This window comes from Halichoerus grypus, chromosome 13 (genome assembly GCF_964656455.1).
Source record: "Halichoerus grypus chromosome 13, mHalGry1.hap1.1, whole genome shotgun sequence".
In the NCBI taxonomy this organism is placed as follows: Eukaryota; Metazoa; Chordata; class Mammalia; order Carnivora; family Phocidae; genus Halichoerus; species Halichoerus grypus.
The window spans coordinates 18,837,371-18,853,464 of NC_135724.1; positions in this window are offsets into that span (position 1 = coordinate 18,837,371).

The window sequence follows — 16,094 nt, forward strand, 5'->3', positions numbered from 1 at the left end:
AGAAAGGAGAGTGCCATGGGCTGAGGTTGGCAGGAGAAAACTGCTTGGAACAAGTGGGATGGGAGAAGGAACTACGTAAATAGGTGGGGAAGAGAGAGGACAGGTCGGATGGGAGATTATGCTTTTGAAGTAAAGGCAAAGGAATACACAGATCAAGCCAGGGTCTGGAGCCAACAAGAAAACAGCAAGTACAAAATGTATATTGGACAAACTGTAGTTCAAGATCAAAAAGATAGATCGAGTCAAGATCGTCAATGGCATTGAAGACCAATTTAATTTCTTCCACATGATGATTTGGGAATCTAAGGGGAAATAATGGGGTATCTTCTATTTTCTATCTCAACTTGAAGTATTTTATGTTACTGTGTTATTTGGGTGAGTGCTGACCTTGGAATTGGGAGACTCTAAACAGGTGTTTAAAAGGCATTGTGGGTTGAGACTGCCCGTCTTGTTGGTTGCAGCAGAAAATGTAAGAATGGCAGTAAGAATTGGGGAAATGGCTTCGTGAGTGGTCATGAGTGGTGTGGTCCCCCCAAGAGACCCGAGGCAAGAAACTGGGCCATTGGTGTGGCTGTCAAACACAGAGGTTAACAGGAGAAAGAACGGGAAAATGAGGGTGAATTTTAGTTTTGGGGAGCTAGGAAATTCATGGGCCCTCTTTGCTTTTTCTCCAACTTCTCTTCACTACCCAAAGAAGAGTTTTTATGAATTGGTCCAGTTTTAGGACATTGAAGTGGTCACTGCCTAGAGGTTTCAGTGCCCTTGTTGTGTGGAGTTAGGGTCCTAGCATGCATGGGTGTGGACTCCTATTAATGTCTCTTGGGTTCCTGAGGACAGAGAGGACACCAGATCTCAGAGGACACTGCCTGGGGGGTAAGGCCCATCAGCATCCCCTTCTCTGCCTCTCCAGGTCATTGCCAGGATGTGGGCAGCTTCCTTTCCTCCTCCCTTGTTGAGACAGGTGGCCTTCACCAGTTCTGCTTTCACTGTGAGGGCAAACGTTCTGCCTCTTTCACTTTCTCTTGCTTGCCATTAAGAATGGCAGGTGCAGCCATTCTCACATCTCAGGGTGGTCTCTGGGATGGCAGCAGGCAGAATAGACAGCTTGGCTGACAATCTGAGGTCACGCTTTTCTTGATAAATTTGGAGATGGAATGTAAATCCCATGAGAACAGGACTTTATTTTGTCCATTGCTGTATCCCTAGCACCTGTGCCCTACCCATAGGGAGAGTTTAATATACATTCATGGAATGTGTCACTTAGCCTTGCTTTCTCTACTGCACACATATTTTCTTTAAGGACCCAGATGGTTGACTGAGAGCAGCATCAGCTGTTTGGGGGCCCATTCCCCAGACTTCCATACCTGTTTATAGCTATAAAATGGGCCACCTCATTTTAATATACCCAGCAGTAGCCACTAGCATTTTGCAATGAGTTTTTCCTTTACTTCTCCTGGAGGAGCTGTTTGTGGGGTCAGTAAATCCTCCCAAAGATGGTTTTCAGTTTTCTATGCCTGTTACCTCAAAATTCCAGTCTGAGAAGTGAATCAGCTGAGACCACATGGATCCCATTCTCACTTCTTCTTTGTAAAAGGAAAAGGTACCCTTCTTTCTCTTCAAGATTATTTTTCTCCATCCCGCACCCTCCTATCTAAGGAGGACCAGACTCACATTTTATACCTAATCCCTCCGCATCACCTGGTATTTTCCACCTCTTACTATCAACATGTTACTTCTCAGCAAGTTACAGACATATTTATCAATATTTAAACAAATCTCTCTTCATCTCTGTGTCCCAGTTGTTGCCAATGACCCTCTCTCCTTTCCCTCATAGCTTAGTTTCTTGGGGAAAACAAATATACACATTTTATAGTTTCTACTTCCTCTCCTCCCTCTGTGGTTCCCTAACACCTCTTTGGTGGCTGGCTCAGGACTGAGCCTGTGCTTTCTGGTCTCTCACATATTATTAAGGGCCCTTTGTGCTGTCACAGGTCCCTGGTAAACTGTGTTGGTTCGTTTTTGGTGATGTGCAGCCACTGAACGGAATTGTAGGAATCCTTATACCTTTCAACTAATTTTATATTAAAATGATACTGAAAGAATGGGAACCATGTGCAATTTTCTTGTTTGTTCTGATACTTGTATTTTTTTATGGAAGACTTTTACTTCTGGAAGAAGGGAAAACCATGGTTCCCTGCTCCCTTATGTAATCTTATCAAGAATTTAAGACCAAGGAATGTAAAGGGGGGGATGGGTAGGTAATGGAAGATTCTCTGTGCCCCATTAGTTCTCCAAGAATCATAGGCTAGAACTACACTCTATGGAAGAGAAGAGACCTCAGGGACCACCAGGTTAGGTGAGGCAAATAGGCCTGGGGGTTAGATGTGGGCAGAGAGAAGAAGTGTAGTGTGGTGGTCAAAACCATATTTTCTAGAATCTGATTTCCTGGATTTAAATATGAATTGCCCCTTAAGAACCAGTTGCTTTCTCTCTCAGTGTCCCAGTTTCCTCAACAGTGGACTGGATAATAATAACTGTTGTGAGGATTAAATGAGTTCACACTTGCAAAGACCTTGGCACAGTGCCTGGCAGATAATACACAGGTATAAAGTGTTGCTTTTTATTATTCATTAAACAGATACTAACTACCCACCACATGCCCAAAAGTGTACTGAGTGCTGGCATTATAACATGATGAAGTCATAGAAACAGAAGTCATAATACAGGGTGCATAAGTGACTACGGGAATGCAGAGTCAAGGCTCCAGTGGGGGCTGGGATCTCCTTACTACCAACATCCAATTCCACATAACCTTAACAAGGAGAGCTGTGTGTCCCATTGCCCCAAGTGTTGGAACGAGGGGAATGCACCCAGGTGTGCAGGCAAGTACTGTGTGCAGACAGTCCCATTCACACATTTAGGAAAGGAGAATGTGAACCAAGGTAGCATTCAGTGGCATGCTTTTATAAGAACTGTAATGTGCATGGCTTGGCCAATGGAAATAATGACCTTTTCTCCTGAAACCATAAGCTTCTTTGTTCTTCTGCTTTGTCATGGATTTGTTTAGTCTTCAAAATGGCATTTAGGAACGAGTTTATTATTTCTAAGAGCAGTAATTACTTGACCAAAAAGAGGTGCGATGTCTATGTGAGCCAAACTTTAGTTTAGTTGGATTTGAGATACTGTGCTTTTTGCCTGTTGTGTTTGTTTGGGTATTTGTTTACTCACTTATTTATTTTTAATGGCAGAAATAGATGGAAGTTGTCTCCTAAGCAGAAAATAAACAAAAGCCCACTCTCAGACATTTGTGCTCATAACAGAATTTTTGGTCTGTGAATTGGGTCCTGACAGATTAAAGACAGCTGGTGCATACCACAGCAGCCGAGAAGAAGTACGTTTCTGGGTAAGTGTGTTGAATGAAATCTAAACAATGCTAACTGGTCACAGACACTAATTAAGGAGCATGCCAGTAGCTGTGGGCCACTCCAAATGAAACACTATCTTTTCTTCACTGTGTTGACACAGAGATACAAATAAGGTTCCGGAAAGATTGAAAAGAAGAGTGTGGGCACTGTAATCTTGTCTTCCTGGTAAATTTGCCAGAATCAGATAACACTGAGAAGGAACTGGTTTGAAACCACGAAGAGACAGTGTTAAATGAGGGCTACATTGTTTTTTTCCTTAAGAAAAAAAAAAAGTCATGAAGCTCAAATCCCTTAAATCCTCAATTCTCTGCCATCATAATTTTATATACTAACTGGAAAGCAAATAGTTCCACTGATAATTGTTTGCCATGTTTTATGTCGTTTTGAGGATGACTATTAAAAAGGACACTTTAAAAAATCTAGAAGAAGATAGATTCCTGCAAATGACTTTATAAGGTAAGGAAAAGAATTTAAGAAAAAAAAATTAAAAAGATAAAATTTGCAAAACACTGTTAGACAAATTCCTCATTTCAGAAAGTCTAGGGGTGTCCTTGAAGGAGGGGGAGAGAGCAATTCTCCTGGTCAGTTGGGTGAGGGCCTCTTTATAGTATGTTTGACTTTGCAGGAGCCTCTGGGAGAGACTGGTGAGTCAGGGAAGCAGAGTAAGCCAAGATGGAGTAGAGACGACTGAAATGAGTAAGCCATCTTCAACCCCAAGGAGCTCTCCTTTTAGGAAGACATCGCTGCTGTCCTCTGGGGTTCTAAGGAGAGAACAAGACCTATTTGATACAAAGCTATTTTAAGTAAAAAGGATGAGAATTGGGGATGATATATATCTTTGCTCCCAAAGCTATCTTCTTATCATGGAGTAGGACCTTGGTTTTGCGGTGATGGTTAGGAAGACAGTACTCCATCTAGGCTCCTGTCTACCTGTCTCCTCAGATGGCAGTGTTTTCCCTTGTCAAGGTCTTTATGACTTTCATATTTTCTCTTTTGGAATGAAATAACAGTCATAATTTGAATTGATACTATTTGAGGAGTTACTGTACATCAGGCTCTAAGAGCTTTAGGTGCATTATTTTGTTCAATCCTTACAACAACTCTCCAAGATTATTCTCACTTTTGTAGGTGAGGAAATAGAGACACCAAGGGGTTCAGTATATTTCCCAAAGCCAAAGAGCAGATATGTGGTGAAGACAGGGTTAAAACCATATGACCTTGAAGAAGAACAAAGTTGGAGTCTTCCTGAGAGTTTTGAGAAATCCATAAAGTTGCATGCAGGAAGAGAGAGGCCAATGCAGCCTGAGACCTTTCCCTGTAGATCAGGGACAGAATATAGCTTCAGTGGGTGTGGGTGAGGAGAAGCTCAAGTCCAAGCCTATTTGGGAATATTCATTGACTCTGTATTCATTGACATAGATATAACAGGCATGTTTAATATTTAACATGTGTGTTGCATGGTATTTTTTTGACAGTTAAATGCAATTTATTCTATACCATATTTAAGATCATCCAAGGAGGCTAAGGGAAGTATGCATATATGGCAAGGAGTAGGGGTGGGAGGTAGGTTCTCCTTTGGAATATAGCTAGCTATATCACTTAGGGTTTAAATTCCTATGGTATTTGCAACTGACAGAAAATCCAAGTAACACAGGTTTAAACAAGATAAGAATATATTTTTCTTTTATCTGCACAAAAATTTTGGATGCTCAGGGCTGGCAGAGTAGAGTCATGAAGTTATCATGGACTCAGGCACCTTCTCTCTTGATGCTCCCCTATCCTCAGTCTGTGATTTCCGTCTTATGGCCCAAGATGGCTACTTGAACTCCAGCCATCATATCTATAATCCGTTCTGCAGGAAGGAGAAAATGGGAGTGGTATGCAGCAAATCTGCTTATATGCCATTGGCCAGAACTTAAAATTTGTGGCTATGTTACACCACTATTATGATAAAGTAATCCAAATGAAAGTGTTCATACTAAAGGATATTAACATACAATAAATTACTCTCTCCAAGTACCATTTTGTATTTTCAAGAGACTACCTTCACTCCAGAATTTTACTTTTATGTAGACACCATACAAAGAAGTAGATGAATTTGGGGGGAGTTTTCTGTAAAGTATAAAGCAAATAAGAAAGGGGCCCTGGCTTGACATTTTGGACCATATCTCTACTCACTTACTCCTAAAAAAGGGGGGTGGGGGCTAAATAAAGGAAAGATGTTGGTTATCAGATAAATTGCAGGATAATTTGCTTTATTCCAAACTTGGGGTTTATAATTTAAAAAAACCCCACACATGTAGATGTTAGGTAGCAAAATCTACTTCTTAATTAATGGAAGGTAGTCATATTTAGTAACATAGCTAAGAGCCTTTGAAGCACAAAATATTAAAGCCTAAGTAAATTAAGCTAGTTAGTCAAGAGGCAAGATTTTATCAGTTAAGTTTGTTTGTTTTAATTGCAAGTAACAGACACTGACTTGTGTCGACACAAGCAAGGAAAATTAAAAATAATTTGTTGGCAGGTTGTGGAGAGCTTACTGACACTAAGAAAAAGTGAAAATTGGGCAGTATCATATTTACAGAAAACTCCCCAACAATTCATGGTCTCAGAAAAGACATTCACCACGAAATACGTTGGTGAACCAGCTTCAACCATTTTTCATACTTGGTTCACTGCCCTCTAGATTCAAATTCCCAGGAAGTCTGATTGGCTAAGCTCGTGTCTAGTCCCACTTCTTGGCCAGGAGAGGCTGTGACACTTTGATTGACAGAGCTACCAAGACTGGATGCCTGGGGGTTGGAGTGGTTCTCACAGAAAAATGAGGACACTCTTAGCGAGAGAATAGGGGAGGAAGGCTGGCAGGCAGAAATAACAGATGGCCTGCTACCTACATACACACAGAGAGTAGCGCAACTTGAATCTCAAAGGATGAGAAAAAGCGTAGAAACTTGGGTTAAAAAGTAGTAAGATCATGAGCAAGCCCGACTAGGTCGTGGAAAGATTCCTTATTTAATTAAACAGAACCCTATAGCTGGAGAGTCAGAAAAATCCCTTTGGTCCTTCAGTGATGGAAAAAAGCAGGGGGAGAGTAGGAAAGACAGGGGCAAGGAAGAGAATGATAATGTACTAAGGTCTATGCCATGGCGCGCGCTAGCTTTGCGCGCAATCCTGCAACAAGGTGCAATGCACTTGACTAACACATGGTCGTGAACAAATGAGGCCGCCTGAACACACCACTGCGGGGATTTGGTGATGCACTGACGTGGCAAGAGCATCACTAGGAGCCAGGTTTCAACGGAACAGTTTGGCTGAGCTCATAACATGGGTTTTGAAGGCAAAGAGGTTTGAAGTCAAATCTCACTTGTTTCAACTTGGGAAAGTTACTTAATCGCTCAGGTTCCCCCTCTGTAAATTGGGGGATTCCTACCCAATAGCGCAGGGCACGTCTCAATTGCCAGGGAGCCCTGGCCGCCACCCCGCTCTGATCCCATCTTCTTCCCTCACTTTCTCAGCTCCAGCTGCACTGACCCAGGTGCTCTCCAAACGGACAAGGTACAATCTGATGGTGGAAGCCGTGGCCCAGGTAAGGAAAGTGGCGGAAGCTGGTTCATCCTGGGTCATCCGAAAAGACCAACCTGCTTCCTGGTGTCTGTCTTTCCCGGAGCCTGTGGTGGACGAGCCTTTGGGAAGTGTTCTGTGGATCCGCTTCGGGTAGTTTCCTATAGTGGCTGTACAAATTGCCACCACAAACTTAGTGAAGACTCCCTAGGCTAAAATCAAGGTGTCACCAGGGCTATTCACTTACTCCTGGGAGTTCCAGGGGAGAATTTGCTTCTATGACTAGAAACAGTTTCTCGAGGCTGCGGTGCTCACTGGCTCATGGCCCCTTCCCCCATCTTCAAATCCAACAATGTCTGGACAAGTCCTTCTCACATTTCTGTCTCTCTGGTTCTTCTCATCTGCCTCCCTCTTGCCATTTCATTTTTTTATTTTTATTTTTTAAAGATTTTATTTGTCAGAGAGAGATAAAGCACAAGCAGGGAGAGCGGCAGGCAAAGGAAGAGGCAGTCTCCCTGCGGAGCAGGGAGCCCGATGTGGGACTGGATTCCAGGACCCTGGGATCATGACCTGAGCCGAAGGCAGACTCCCAACCAACTGAGCCACCCAGGCATCCCCCCTCTTGCCATTTGAAAGACCCTTCATGATGACATTGGGCCCACCCGGAAAAAGCAGGGTAATCTTCTGATTTTAAAAATCTGATTTTAAAGTCAGTTGATTAGCAACCTTAATCCTATCTGCAATTTTAATTGTCCCTGCCATGTAAACTATCATATTCTCAGCTTCCTGGGATGGGGGCACAGAAAATGCTGGGGGACCATTATTCTGCCTAGCACAAAAATAATACCAAATTTCCACTTTCCTTATTCAGTAAACTCTCTAATATTCTTCCAATAAATTATCTTTATTTTCCCTGCTTATGTTAATCCAAATCCACGGTGGTTCCCTCTGCCTGTATTCTTCTTCTTCCAACATATGGCATGGCTCACCCTCTTGCTCTCCTCGCGTTTGTTAAATTGTACCTTCTCAATGAGATCTTCCTACCCCCTCCCTGCTTCACTCCAGGATTCCTGAACCCCTCTCTCCTAATCAATTAGTTCCATAGCTGTTATCACCTCCTACATCACTATGTGATTTACTTATTCATCCTGTTTATTTTGTGTCTCCATTCCCCCGGAACAGTGTCTTGGACAAAACAGGCACACAACAAACAGATGTTTGATGAATGAATGACAAAAAGTCATCATTAAGATTAAATAAAATTAACTGAGATGATTCATGTGCAACACTTAGAACACTGTGTGGCATCTAGTAAGTGCTCATGGGATGGCTACTCTTATTTTTAATTCCTCAAAGTCTCTGGCTTCTAGAATTCTTCATGGTAAATGCTTCAGCCCCAACTCGAAGATGCCCCAAATGTTGCTAACAAGGCCCAAGAAACTTGTAGTGTTTCTGTGACTGGAAAATAAAACTTTCATTCTTTGAAAGCCACAAAAATCTTTTAAATAAGGCAGTTACCATACTAGCTTTGTCTTTGTGGGACTGTTGGAATGGAGGGACAAATTGTGAATTTACGGACTCCCAGCTCAGTTTGCTTTCCCTTTAGGGTAACGGCTCTCTGCTCCTGAATGTGAGAGACACTGCCCATCTCCTCTGGATTCCAGGCAACCGCTCCAGCTGTCACAAAGAGGGGGCTGTGGCGTTGAGGAATGTGGTCAGAAAGCCACTAAGTGGAAAAAAGGCAAGAAAGAGGGCACAACCCTCAGTGCCATGTGAGTAACGGGCTTTTTCAAATCAGCTTCTGAAGTACCACTTCCCCGAATGTACCAAAAATGTGAAGCTTTGACCCTGCAAACCAGAGAAGTTCAGGTTTACACTCTAGGTAAAGAAGATTTCCTTAAAGCAGCCTGGCAGCTGCAGGACTCAGAAGAGAAAGAGGAAGACAATACATTTTCTTGCCCGGTCTGTGGCGGCAGGTGCACACCAAGGGTCATGGCCTCCAGAAGGAACTGGGGCTTGGCTGGAGAACTGTCAATTAATCATCCAGGAGAATGCCCCTGACAGCAGGGAGAAAACTCCCATTCATTTCCTCAGGATTGTGCTGTAGCCACGAAACACTATGTTTCTACAAAAAGAATTCATGCGCTGTTTGGCGCCGGGAGTCATTTGTTTGCTCCTGCATCTTGTAGAACATGCAGCTGGACGGGTCTCCGCTAAGTCCTCTCCACACAGTTCGTGCCTTCCACCTCTGTTTTGTCTCTTACGTGCCTCATTTGGAATGCACCCCCTTCTTCTCTTCCTATGTAAATTCTGCTCATCCTTGATGGTCCCACCAAGTCCCAGTTCCTCTCCAGGCCATTTCTGTTGAACTTTGTACCCATTTTACCCACTTTTGTGAATCAAATGATCATGTATCACATTGATGATGATGATGATGATAATGATAATGATAATAATAATAATAATAATAAACCTGGTTTAGAAAGTCCCCCACTTTCCCTTTTACTATCTATATAACTTAGAGCAAGTCACTGTACATCTCTTAGCCTCTGGTTCCCCACCTATAAAATGCGAGGATAGGGGGGTAACCCATGAAAGCTTCCTTTAGCTTGCTTTTGCATGTAGTAATTGCTCAATAAATAGCAGTTGAATCTGAAAGTCCTGTCTGTCCTCAAGATGGTTCAGATGCTAAACTAGAGTCTCTGACATTGAGCATTCTGTTGATGTGCCTTTGCAGAACTCCTCAAGATTCCAGGCACAGGTCCTACTCCTCCTCTTCCTCCTCTCTCCCTCCCTCCACCTCTTCCTCGTTTTCTCCTCCTCCTCCTTCTCCCTTCTTTATTCACTGTTCGGATCTTTCCCTACCATGTCAAGGCCATTTTACAGCTACATCTCCCCAACCACCATCATCCGGGTCCAAAGGCATGTCTGGTTGAGGCGCTCATCCTGCACAGGTTTCACAAATTAAATTTCCAAGGCAGTAACATTGTGCTCCTGTCAGCTCAGACAGCTCAGCAGCAGAGGTCCCCAGTCCTAGGCCGTGTGGCTACCTTAAAAAATGTGTTCATTGCAGGGGGAGCTCTTTCCTAGCCTGCAGTTTCATGCCACTCACCTGACTCAGCTCTTTCTTTTCGGGAAGCAGAATTATCCCCCACAGGAGTTCATCTCTTGGACAACCTCACCTATTTCTAGTCCCGGAGTCCGGTGGGTTTTCTGTGTCCTCCCTGCTTATTACTGTGTTTTCTTTTTGTGGTTCCATTTTTGATACATGGAGTATTCACCTTGTTGTTTGCTTTTTTTTTTTTTTTTAAGATTTATTTATTTATTTGAGAGGGAGAGAGAGAGCAGGGGGAGAAGCAGGGTAGAAGGAGAGCGAGAATCCCAAGCAGACTCCCTGCTGAGCACGGAGCCCTACATGGGGCTGGATCTCACGACCTGTGAGATCATGACCTGTGTCAAAATCACGAGTCGGAAGCTTAACTGACTGAGCTACCCAGACCCTCTTCATCTTGTTTTTGAGGATGGCTATCTTTTTATTATTATTTTCCTCAACTTTTTTTTTGAAAATTTTAAATCTACTAAAAAGTGGTAGGTAATAAAATTAACATCTGAGATTCACCTAGTTCCACCAATTGTTAAGATGTTTCCAGATTTACTTTCTCCCTCTTTTTTTTTTTCTTAACCATTTAAGAGCTAATTGCAGACACCATTACCTGGAACTTCACCCAGAAATCCTTTATCTTATACATGGCTAGGGAGTTCTGCATGAACTCATGGCACTATGTTCAGTGGACCCTTGATAAGCTTTTCCTGTTGCACTAGGATTACATTATGCAGGTTGCATTTTTTTAAATACATTGATGAAAGTCATTTTGAAAATGCCACACCATTGTCCTCTTGAATCCAGGGATAGCAATGAGAAATCAAAAGTTGATTCCTTTTTTGTTCTCATTCTTTTTTCTTGTGCAGGGCAGGTCTTTTTTGTCTTGGTGTGGGTAAAAACCTTTTATTCTGGCCAGCCTTTCTGTTCACCACTTTCTACCTCTTTATCGCTTTACGATATATTTTTGAAAACTCTTTGGCTCTGCCTTCCATGTCACCAATCAAGCAAGACCTGTCATGACCCTGTCCATTATCCCTCCACACCCCGGTGCTGTGCTCACTTTCCTCCTTACTTTGGTCCATTTTTGATCCCTTGCAAACACATTTTCCTTGCCCCGTCTCTCACTTTGTTATATTTAGTTGGCAAACTCAAACCCTCATTAAACTCAATTACCAACACACTTTGCCCCTCAACCCAAACAGCTGAACATTGTTAGAAAAAACACACCTGTGGTGACAATTCTTATTAAAAATCCCTGACGGCAGACCTCCAATGGGCACACAGTCAGCATTCCTACAACGCATGCCTGGTGTGTTTGCTACACCATTCTCCAAAACAACTCCTCACCTCACCTCCTGCTCTGCCTCTCCATCAACTTGTGACTTCACCACTTACTTGACTCAGAAAACTGAATCAAGCAGCAGGTGAGTTACCTACTAAACAACCAGAATCCATTCCTATGCTTCCTCCCTTGTCCTTTCCTGACTCAATAGCTAGATCAAGCGAGTTCCTGCTCCCATGCTGGTACTGGTGTTTCTGTGTTCTTTCCCAGAAATCTCCCCTGTGGTCATGATCATGGCTAACTTCTCTTTCCTCCCCCGTTAGAGCCCCTCCTTACCGCTCTCCATAAACTACTATTGCCAGTATCTGCAATCGTTTTAATATTGGGGAATCCAGCTGCCATTTCTTTGTCTTCATCTTGCTTGGGTCTCAGCCACATTTGACACAGCGTGCTGGCTTTCCTACCACCTCTCTATTACTCCAAAATTTAGAATCCTGCGGAAGAGGATCTCAGGATTCAGTCTTGAGTTCTCCTCTCTTCTCAACACACCCTCTTCTAAGTATCTCCCCCAGTCCTCAATGCTTTAAACACCATCTTTGTATTGATCACATGCACACACGTGCACACACAGGTATGAACATACATGCACACACTCACATGTACACACATACATATCTACTTCTGACCTCTTTCCTGATCTCTGCAGTTGAATATCCAACTGACTATTGGACATCCTCACCTGGACATCTCAAATGTGATATATTTGAGATAGAATGCTTGCTTTCGACCCTGCCCAAGCTTGTTATCCAATTAGACTTTAATATATTATGAAATGGAATCACCAACACAGTTTCTCAGGTTCAAAGCCTAGAAGTACCTCTTGTCTCCTCTCTTGCTCTCCCTCCCTACATCTTGCCCACCATCAAGTCCTCTTGAATCTACCCTGAAAGCAACACAAATCTATTTCTCTCCATTTTCACTGCTATTATACTGCACCTGTGATTCTCCACCCTGGATAGACACTAGAGTTCCCTGGCCAGCCTTTAAGATGGGTTTAGGTCTTACTCCAGCACAAGGAGATTGCAGTCTCTGCAGCAGGGAGCGGACCACGGTCATGTCTTACAGCTCAGCAGTAGACCCTTACCTGGTCTCCTGACTTCTGTTCCCCATCCTTTGTCACTCTTTTCAATCTAGCAGCAGAGTGGGCTTTACAAGCTATGAATTATTTTACATCATTCCCCTGTTTAGAACCTGTTCAGGTCTTCCTGTGATTCGTAGAATAAAATTTAAATTCCTTATAAGAACCCTGTGGCCTACTCCCTGCTGAGCTTACTAACATCATCTTAAACAACTCTCTACCTTACTCATCCTGTGCCAAGTCTACTGACTATTCTATTCCTTGTCTACCCCATGCGTATTCCCATCCTTGTGCTTAGAACCAGATTTTCTTTGGTTCATATCACTAGCTAACATTTTATTTTTCACTTTATTATTTGTCTTATTATTCTCTCTGTATTCTCAAGACTGGGACTCGGTAAGGAAACTGGGTTTATTTATATTTGCTCCTAAACTGTGTGACCTTGATGAAGTCACTTAACCCTGATGATATTTTCCCCCAGACTTATGTACAAGCCTATAACTTTTTGTGATACACAGATAATTTCTCCTCACTTTTCTTTTTATAACTCTCTGGTCTGAGAGAATCTAAAACAATATTGTATCCTGCAATTAACATTTGTTTAAATTTTTTCTATATTTTTATATATTTAGTATATAAAATGTGAATCTTCAGAATGATAGATATCTTACAAATTAATTGCTATTATTATTCCTAATAATGGTCATGGTAACACTTAGCAGTTGGCAGAGAAGAATAAGTTAGAAAGATCCATGTGAAAAATGCTTATCTAATATAACCTGGCTTCAATAGTGTGTGTGTACTTTTCTTATGCTATGAAAGCTGAAAGTTCTAACTTGAAGGTGCAGTGCAGATAGCAGGGTAAATGCTCCCAGGTTTACATTTTTCATTAGATGCCAACTTAACTTCGGCTCCAAGAACTCATGGGAGAAGTGGCCTTCAGTTGCCATGTGTCATTTCAGGTTATGTAAGGTCTTACCGCAGGTTCCATTTTTAGCTACATTAATAAAAGGGATTGTTCATCATTATATCAGCTTAGCAGGCACAAATCACACACTGGGTCAAACCTTTAGGGGAAATAAGGTGATTCATTCTATTAATCCTTGGCCTCCCAAGTCCTAATAAATCTTGTCTCTTACATTGAGATGCAAACTTGAGCACCCAGAGATGTACCACATCTCGCTTTGCTGACTTTGCTGTCGTAATATCATATTTAGACTTTATTTGGGCCACATTAAAAAGCTGCCATGACCACATGCCTAGAAAAACAAGAAAAAATGCTCTTGATATATTATTGAGCAAAACAGATCATTGCAAAGCAGTGTGCTTCAAAATGCAAAAAAAAAAAAATTATTAGACTATTTTAATGATACAGGATAATATTCACAATGTAATTTATTTTTTTAATTAAAAATGTTTTTAATTTGAGGATAGTTGACATACAATGCTACATTAGTTTCAGGTGTACAGCATAGTGATTCAATTTCTCTATACCTTATGCTGTGCTCACCACAAGTGTAGTCCCCATCTGTCACCATACAACACTATTAATAGTATCATTGACTGTATTCCCTATGCTGGGACTCTTATTCCTGGACTTATTCATTCCACAGCTGGAAGCCTTCACCCATTTTACCCACCCCACCCCTCCCCTCTGTTAACCATCAGTTTGTTCTCTGTGTTTATAGGTCTGATGCTGCTTTTTGTTTGTTTATTTCTGTTTTATTTCTGTTTTTTAAGTTCCACATCTGAGTGAAATCATATGGTATTTTGTCTTTCTCAGTCTAACTTATTTCACTTAGCATAATATCCCCTAGGTCCATCCATGTTGTTGCACATGGCACCAAAAAAAAAAAAAAAATCTCATCCTTTTTTATGGCTGTGGAATATTCCATTATATATGTATATGTATATATATCACATTATATATATGTATATATACTACATTATATATATAACACACACACACATATATATGTATATATTATGTATACATATATATATACATATATATGTATATAGATCACATCTTCTTTGTCCATTCACCTATGGAGGGACACTTAGGTTGCTTCCATATCTTGGCTATTATAAATAATGCTGCAATACACATAATGGTACACATTTTTTAATTAGTGTTTTTGTTTTCTTTGGGTAGATACTCCATTGTGGAATTACTGGATCTTCTGGTATTTCCATTTTTAATTTTTTAAGGAACCTCCGTATTGTTTTCCACAGTGGCTGTACCAGTTTATGTTTCCGCCAGCAGAGCACAAGCATTCCTTTTTCTCTACAGCTTGCGAACACTTGTTATTTCTTGTCTTTTTGATTCTAGCCATTCTAACAGGTGTGAGGTGATATCTCATTGTGGTTTTGATTTGCATTTCCCTGATGATTAGTGATGTTGAACATCCTTTCATGTGTTTGTTGGTTATCTGTATGTCTTCTTTGGAAAAAATGTCTATTTAGGTCCTCTGCCCAGTTTTAAATGGGATTGGGTTGGGATTTTTTTTGGGGGGGAGGGATATTGAGTAGTATAAATTCTCTCTATATTTTGGATATTAACCCCGTATTGGAAATATCATTTGCAAATATCTTCTCCCATTCAGTAGTTGCCTTTTTGTTTCATTGATGGTTTTATTTGCTATGCAAAAGCTCAAAATGCAAGGATTTAAGTGCCATGGAAACTAGGCTCACATATGTTCCAACAGCCCCAGTGTACTTTTCAGGTACCTCTAAGTTGTGGAGCCCAGAGCTCATAGAAGCTGAAGTGATAGCCTCTGCCCATGATAAATCCTCCTTCCCTTGCTCCAGCAGGTGGCACTGAGCATCCTGGGTATGGAGGGACTCCTGTTCCCATCAGCCTTTTGTGTGTGTAGTAAGGGATTTCACCCAACAGCCAGATTTGGAATGAATTTACACACTATTTTAAGGTAGCTGGAACAATGGATGGGAAATCAAAACTCAGTTGTGGTAGATAAAAAAGTGGAAACTTTGAATGCTTAGCTGAAACTTTTCTAGATTCGTCTCTTTTTAGGCTACAAACTCAACTGGATTTCTTCTAGACAAACCAAGCCTTTTGGTTCCCAGGGTTACCCAGGCCCAAATGTCGTAGGCTCTTTCCTATGGGATGGGGCACAGAGAGCGGCAGTTTGGGGGAGGTGAAGAGGGAAAAGAAGAAAGACTTGGTTGAATTTTCCAAAGCATTCTTGAGTAGCAGGAGGATCTTAATATATTACATTGTATATATAAATGCACACCTTGATTGCATTTTTCTTGTCATGCAGTGTAAAAGCAGCTTCGTTGTAGTAGGAGAGATAGTTAGAACCAGGAATATTAATACATTCTAAACTCTGTAGTCAACAGTGGGATACCTTGATGTGGGTTATTCACTTTATGTACTATCCACAGCAATTCTTGTGTCTTTCCGTACTTCTCAGCTACAGCCCTACAAGTTAGTGCTTTGAAGTTGGGCCTAATTAAAAAGGTTGAGATGAGACATAGCTGAGATGTGTGTGTGTCTAAGCCTGTAAGTGTTGAAGAAATGGAGAATCCTATTATTTGCTTTTACTGCTGAAGGTAGTGAGT